Source organism: Canis lupus, chromosome 38 (assembly GCF_011100685.1).
Source record: "Canis lupus familiaris isolate Mischka breed German Shepherd chromosome 38, alternate assembly UU_Cfam_GSD_1.0, whole genome shotgun sequence".
Lineage (NCBI taxonomy): Eukaryota > Metazoa > Chordata > Mammalia > Carnivora > Canidae > Canis > Canis lupus.
Window position 1 is genome coordinate 14,338,475 of NC_049259.1, and position 8,282 is coordinate 14,346,756.

The following is an 8,282-nucleotide window of genomic DNA, read 5'->3' on the forward strand; positions in this document are numbered from 1 at the left end:
AAAAGACCTCCTTTCATACAAGAAAGGTGTTAGTGAAAAAATAAATACCGGCTGACCCATTTGGCAAAGCTTTATATGAATGTAATATGTTTTCTTTAAAAAGTTAACAAGTGCTAGAAAGTTTATTTTGTCACATACAAATGTGCACATGCATATGCATTGAATGCACATGCACACACGTACACACACTGGCTGTAATGATGCGGATATTGTTTCCTAGTATTGAGTACCTCTTATTGTTACTAATAGTTGATTGAATGATTATAACTGACCCTAAATAAATCAGTAAACTGAAGCTCAAGACGTTATTAGCAATGATTCACATTTTCTTCAGGAAGTTTGCGATCAGTAATATTGCAGATCTTTCCATGAGGCACCCTCTAGCTCTTTAATGCACCTCTATCTTGAAATGACCAGAGCCTTTTATTTTTACGATCCTATCCAGGGTCAATATTTAGAAAGCACCATCTTTTAAAAACTCTTACGTGTTGAATTGCGTCCCCCTAAAATTCATCTACTGAGGTCCTAATTCCCAGTAGCTCAGAATGTGACCTCATCTGGAGATAGGTTCGTTACAGAGGTAATCCAACTAAGATGAGGTGATGAGGGTGCGTTGTAAACCAATATGGCAGATGTTCTTATTACAGAGTGGAAATATGGAGACAGACATGTATACAGGTTGAATGCCATCTGAAGTTGAAGGAGGGACTGGGGTAATGATATAAGCCAAGGAAAACTAAAGATTGCCAGCAAACCACCCAAAGCTAGACAGAGGCATGGGACAGATTCTCTCTCACAGCCCTTGGAAAGAGCCAACCCAGGCTGATGCTTTGATCTCTGACTTCCAGCCTTTAGAGCTGTGAGATAATAAATTTCTGCTGTTTAGGCCACCCAGTCTGTGACACTTTGTTGTGGCAGCCCTCACAAACCAATGCACCAACAAATCCTCTTCTGTTATTTACAAATTTGCTGAACAAATTAACAGAAGACTTTGAAGAGCTTGAAAATGTTTACTAAGAAAAGTGAGATTGTGTAGGTATTCAAAGCCAGTTACTTTGAAAAAAGTCCATTACCAAAGAGATATTATTTTTATTCCCAGGCTGGCAGCTAAATTATTTAGAATATTTTGGTTAGAACAGATTTCTTCTTCAACAGAATTCCAGCAAAGTAGTGTGAGTATGGGCTGTGAGCCAGGATATAGAAATGGCCTCATGATGGAGAACAGAAGCTTATAATGGGATTAAATTAAAGCTACCTCCATCTTTATTTAGCTTTTAAATGTGATAATGCAGTAAAAACATCCAGTTCCATGCCTGGAACATAGTAAATGTTCAGTAAATAAATGTAAAATCTGAAACCTTTGAAGTCTAGATAAACTTACCGAATTTGATTTTAAAGGGGTACATGTTTTTAAAAAGCTGCTAGATGAACCTCGCTGTGATCAGAATTGGCTATTAGTAGCTTCTGATCACTTAGCATCAGGACACTCAACTAAACATGTGCATATTCTCATTCAGCTTCATGAAGACAGCATATGAGTGGATAAAACTGGGCTTTCTGGAGTTCCCAGTACACACATTCACATGTACTGCTATTAACTCAGGCTGAGTTAATTCCTGATACTCCTTTCTTTGTGTTTCTGTTGCACATTCTGCATTATCTCTGTTCTAGTTCCTACTGTAGTTCAGTGTAATCACTGCGGATGTCTTTTCCCCACCAACTCCAAGTCCCTCCAGGCAATTTGTGTCTTTCTTCTTTCTGATTCCAGAGCTTAACCTTGTATCTGTTCCATAACAGGCACTCAGTACATATGACAAACATGCTTAGAGGTTGAGAAATGAAGTCACACTCTCAGAACTTCTGTAGTATGAAAATAATATATAAAATTTTGACATTTAAACTTTACCATTTTAACATTAGCGTAACTTGAAAATGTTAGCGGCCCGACATTTATGTGTAAAACTTGAACACCAGCAGTCTTTACATATGGTATCTTATTTGGTTTTTAAAACAACCTCCAGAAAATATTATTATTCCCTTTCGAAAAATGACAAAGCTGATCCAGAGAAGAAACATAACTTGCACATGGTGATACAGATATTTGTAAACCTAATCAGGCCCCCAACGTCTATAGAGTCCCAACCCAGCAAGGCTGTTTGAACAGTTCTGCTTCCCACAGCTGTCACATGATGTAATTTCTTGTATGGTAATTGGTATCAGTGACCACATGATTTTCTAATGCGGCCACTGAGACCACTGAAAGTTCTAGATGGACTGAAGCCCATCCAAATTCGTTTTTGTTGTCTATGCAAAAACCCAAGCACTCCCAAGATGGATGAGATAAAGGATATTTACAGAGTAAAGAGGACGTGGGGGGCAATACTTTGAGGGAGAATCCACAGTAGATTAAGAATAAGATGTGAATTGGAATAAATTGCACACCAAATATCCTTTAATAGGATTTTTCCTCCTTGAAGCAGATGAAATAGTCATAGGACACACACAGTCTGACATTCATATGCCCTATATGCCCTTCCTTCAGGTTCCCCTCTGAGTTTGTAGGTTAACTTCTATCTAGTTGCTTGTAAAGCTGAGCCAGTATGGAAACCCACAGCCATAGGGAGCACACCTCTGAATGCTGAGATGCCTGGTTCTTTTTTTAATTTTTTAAATTTTTATTTATTTATGATAGTCACACACACACACACACACACACACACACACACAGAGGCAGAGACACAGGCAGAGGGAGAAGCAGGCTCCATGCAGGGAGCCTGACGTGGATTCGATCCCGGGTCTCCAGGATCGCGCTCTGGGCCAAAGGCAGGTGCTAAACCGCTGCGCCACCCAGGGATCCCGAGATGTCTGGTCCTTGAATGTGCCCAACAACTACTGCCAGAGGCCAATTTCTTCCTGACATTTAGGTGAAGGGAAAAGTGTGTATAAGCACGTTTAAGTAGGGTTAGCTCTTAAAAACAACTATCTACACATATGTGGGTGCACATGTATTTTCTTTATATGTGTATACAGATGTGTAAAATGTGAGGGTGAGTCAGCATTTAGAGAGGCGTAAACACTTCCTGTCTGTATCTATACCTGGAGGGGATGTGGAAGGAACAAGGCAACGTTTTTTGTTTTTTTTTGTTTTTTTGGCACTTGTGCTATGGTAGATGTGACTGCCCCAGAGACTAAAATGTGAGATTGCTTATATGGCATGATTTAACACATCCTAAAAACCCTGCCTGTCACCAAACTTCCCAAAGCATCTTAGCATGGTAATAAAGGTGCTATTTCAATAGGGTCTTCCAGAGATGTATAAATCTAACAATCATAGCCAATTTTAATGCAAGACTTGCACATACTTTAGATTCATTACCTCATTTAATTTCAAAATCACACTTTGAAGTTAAGGCCATCAACACCCTCATTTTACCAATTAAAAAGAAACACAAAATCAAGATAGATTTGAATCTGGGGAAGCTGCCTGTGGAGCTTGTGTATTTGACCACAGTCACCACCCTGGCAGCGAGGTTCCAGGATGGGGAATATCCCGTGTCATCAACACTTACTGCCCGAGAGTGGATTAAGTTGTTAGTTTAGCTATCACAGAGGGCTCTGACCAAATGACAATTAAGATGAGACTATTTCAGAGAGTAAAGAAAAACTTAAGGTATTTTGTGGAATAAACTACTTACCACTTAGAGGGGACTCAGTAAAGAGGAGGACATATGACAGTCCAGTTTGTTTTAAAATACTTCTTAAATACCTATGATGGGTTAGAGCCCATATTATCAACTACGGAGGGACAGAGATGAATAAATGATGCTTTATGTTTTCTAGAAATGAATTGTACATGAAAGGTAAGTGAAAAGGCAGATGAACGAACAAACACACCATGTATAGAACAAGATAAGAAAGTATAAAATAAAAACAGTAGGTGTCATGGGAAAGTATCTCTGATCAGGAGGCCCTGGGAAGAGGGGACATTTGAGCTGGATGTAGTATGAAAAGGAATAATGTCCTAGATGGGGTGATTGGAGGAGGGCATGATAGCAGAGGGACACCATGTTCAGAGGAGGGCAAAGCTTTGAGTAAGGACCTGGCTTTGTGAGAATGGGTGGGATGTGACTTAGGGAATAAGGAGCATGGGATGGAATGGCAGGAAGCAAAGGAGGAGAGCTAACCTTGTTTCAGCTTGTGAAGGGTCTCATAAGTCAAGCAAACAATTTAGACTTTGTCCTTCCAGACAGTGGTTCTTATCCAGGGGTGACTTTTGCACACTCAGGAGATATTTGGCAATGTCTGGAAACACATTGAATTCTTACAGCGGAGGAGATACTCTTGGTATTTAGTGGATACCCAGGGCAGGGTGACCTTTTAATAAGGACTAATCATTTATTAAAGGCTCAATGTGTATATGAGTCAAAACCATAAGAGCATTAGGAACTTTAAACTAATAAATTCAAAATAACCCTACAAGAAGGTGTAGGTATGTATAGATGAAGTATCCCCATCAAGTTTACCCAGTTAGTAAGCAGCCAAGTTAGAATTTAAACCTTGACTCCAATGCATCAGCATCACATACAATATCCTGGCTCCCTGGTCCCCAAGTAACTCTGTGTAGGAGATGAAGGTTTAATTCTGAGAGTAGGAATTGGAATGAAAAGAGAAGCCAGGGGCTTCTGGGTGGCTCAGTTGGTTAAGTGTCCAACTCTTGATTTCAGCTCAGGTCACGATCTCAGGGTTGTGAGATGGAGCCCCACATTGGCTCTGCTGAGTGTGGAGCCTGCTAAAGATTCCCTTTTCCCTCTCCCTCTGCCGCTCCCTTCTCTCTCTCTCCAAAAAAGAAAAGAAAGAAGGAAAGGAAAGAAAGGAAAGGAAAGGAAAGGAAAGGAAAGGAAAGGAAAGGAAAGGAAAGGGAGAAGAGTGGAGAGGAGAGGAGAGGAGAAAGAAGAGAAGAGAAGAAGAGAAGAGAAGAGAGAGACGCGCGTAAAAGAGAGAATAGACGCTGAGAGATTAGGCATCTGGTGAGAGCTCTCTCGGCCTTCGCTCTCCTTCCCGCTACTCTCCCTCTCTCCTCCCCTCCGTACTCTCCTAGAAGAGGAAAGAGAAGAGAAGAGAAGAGAAGAGAAGCCAGATTTGAGAGACAATGGAGGTAGACTTAAATCAACAAGACTTTGAAACACCTTTGATATAAGGGGTAAGTAAGGAAGGACCTAGGATGGTCCTGAGGTTTCTAATGCTGATAGCATTAATGATAGGATATTTGATAACATTTCATTATTACATCCTTAATAGCATCAATATCAGACAAAACTATTCCCTTGAAGTACCTAAGATATTCTTGAGTGGGTGGTGAGGAGTGATGATGATGGCATTGCTGGGGGGAAGACCATAATGAGGCCATTTATAGACATATAAACAAGACTTAGAGATTTGAGGATCCACTAGGCTATAAGTAGGGGTTGAAGCCATTGTGGAAGTGATGAGAATGCCCAGGGAGAGTGTGTAGAATAAGAAGAGAAAAGAACCTGGACAAAATCTTGGGGAATCCTTAAGGAATACTCAAGACAGGACATACTAGAGGAGTGGGGATACATATTTATATATCTTTGGTATATAAATCCATTGTTGATATAGGTGTTCACATCTCTATATGCCCGTATCTCTAAATACCACATCTCTATATTTATCTGTCTAATCTCTCCACCTTTCAATGGTAGGTCCTTGGAAGAGGGAAAGTACATGGCTGTAGAAGTTAGGAATTTACACTTTCCTTTGAGAACAGTCTTAGCTTCTGCACTATTAAGAGTGGGCTTTCCTGGCACAGTACGCACTCGCATACCAAATCCTACTGACGGCTGTTACCCCACAGTGAGATGTGGCTAATTAAAAAAGCCAGCTTGTGGTCCCTTTACCCAAGGAAAAGAATCTGTTCAAATAGGAGACCGGTAGAGGGGATTCTCATTTCTCCATGCGTGGAAAGAGAATTCCTGCCCTAGAGAACTAAGTTGCTCTCCAGCATTTCATTCATTGAACATTAATAAATTCAACTGCATTTTCATTTCTAAGCCTTTAATGGTATTGGGGTCAAACCAAATTATTTCTTTGAAGTGCCCAAGAAATTCTTGAGACACAAATCACAGATCATGAATTATGATCCCCTGCAGAGAGTAAGAGTAAGTTTTGGCTTACAAGGAATAGACAACTGAAATCAAGCAATTGGAAAGTTTTCAGTTGGCAAATTGCTCTAAATCGTAGGGGCCAAGGATTAGTTTGTGCCTCAATGTTTTATACATTTCATGTATACATAAACAGGCATTTATACATAAACACACACAAATATGTATTATTGCACAAGAGCATTTACACCAGACTGCTGGTTTTGCTTGTGCCGCATGCCAATCCAAGCCCATGTCTAGCAAAGTCTGCACAGCTAATTAAAAAAAAAAAAAAAAAAAAGCATTCAACAAAATAGTTGGTTTTTCAGAGAGTAGAGTAGAATGGAGCAGGTGGTCTATGCTGTCAAACTATCAGCTGATTGCTTTTTATTGTATTTTTAGTGACATAGACGAGCGAAATCAATATATTAACATTGAAAATTCAACCACATACGTTTGAGCCTAATTTTGCCCAACAAGTTCCGATTTGTTAAACAAAACAAAACAACCCACCGAACTAACTTGTGTGTAAGCTCTGTGCTTCCCATCAAAGGGTTTGTCTGTGTTCCCCAAAACAACAGGATAATGAGGTTTTTGATACTGTTATTAGAAAGCCTAAGACCAAAAAACCAAAAATACAAACCTCACATATATTTTCACGACATTTTAAACTTTTATGTACCCACAACTGAGTAGACCAATAAGAGCAGGACACACCATAAGACCAGCCTCAAAGATTTTCCCAGTAAATGAAGGTCCCCGGGAAACTGATCATCAGCAGGTGAATTGCTCTACGGTGAAGACCGTCTCTGCTAAAATGAAGCCAAAATGAACACTCCTTGTGTTATAGTCAAGAAAACGTTACTAGAGTTGTCCCCAGTATAACCCTAATGTCATGGCCTCATAAATGCAAATCTATGACTACAAAGTAACAGTATTTAATATTTGCTCAACAGTAACCAAAACACCTCCATAATCGCAAAAAAATGTTCTTAAGATCCAGGGGCAAGCAATCTGGATATTTGTATGTTATGTGGGAAGGAGGGGATTTCTCTGCAAAGTATCAGTCAACTTGCCTGATAAAAGCGAACAGGATTCTTGCTGAGACTTCTGCATTCAGGCCCCATCTGGGGTCCTTAGGTTTTGTACCCCTCCCCCATGTCATCTGTGTCCCCTGTGCACCAGGTGGCTACCCTCCCATAGAAAGTGATGGAATTAGCCGTCCTGAAGGTAAATTTGCTCACTTATCAGAAGGCAGTTTCTACTTTTATTTTTCTTGAAGGAATATTGTTTTCTTTGTATTTTTTTCCTGCACTGAGGTTGAAGCAAACAAGCCTATGAAGACAAAGCAGGGTTTCAGCCAGAATTTTGGTTTTGTTTTTAGTTCTGCAGTCTGTCTTCTTCTTCCCTCCCTGCTAGTCCAACTCTCTTTTTGAAGATTTATTTATTTGAGAAGGTGGGGGCAGGGGTGGAGGGAGAAAGAAAGAGACAGAGGGGGGGGGGGGGAGAGAGAGAGTCTCCAGCAGACTCCCCTGCCGAGTGCAGAGCCGGAGAGGGGGCTCCACCCCCCGACCCTGAGATCATGACCTGAGCTGAGGTCAAGAGTTAGACACTTACCCCACTGAGCCACCCAGGCACCTCTGTTTTATTTCTTTAAATTCTGGCATCTGTCCTCTCCCTTTTCCGTCTCTGCCAGTCCAGCCTTTCTTCTTCTTCCTCCACCTTTATCCTCTTGCCCTCTCTTCTTTGTCCTCCTCCTTGTCCTCCTCCTCCATGAGTTTTCTTTTCCTTCCTCTTCCTTCTCTCCTTTCCTCTTCTCCCACAGCCCCCCCACCTGCTTCCTCTTCCTTCTTTTCTCTTCCTCCTCCACCCTGCTCCTCTTCCTCTCCTCCTGCACCTTCTTCCTGGCTGTTTGGCTCAGGTGATCCCTTCTTGCTAATTCCTGGGGGGATGTTACATGGTTTAAGCTGTGCTGGGTGAGGGTCCAGCTTCTCTGCCAGGACACAGCCTGGAACTTGGCTGCATGGACAGACCCAGGAAGGCACAGGCCTGGTCAGAGGGGGTCTGGTCCTGGCCTGACTGAAGATGCTCAAAAGCCTCACAAAGACTGCTTTGCACTGA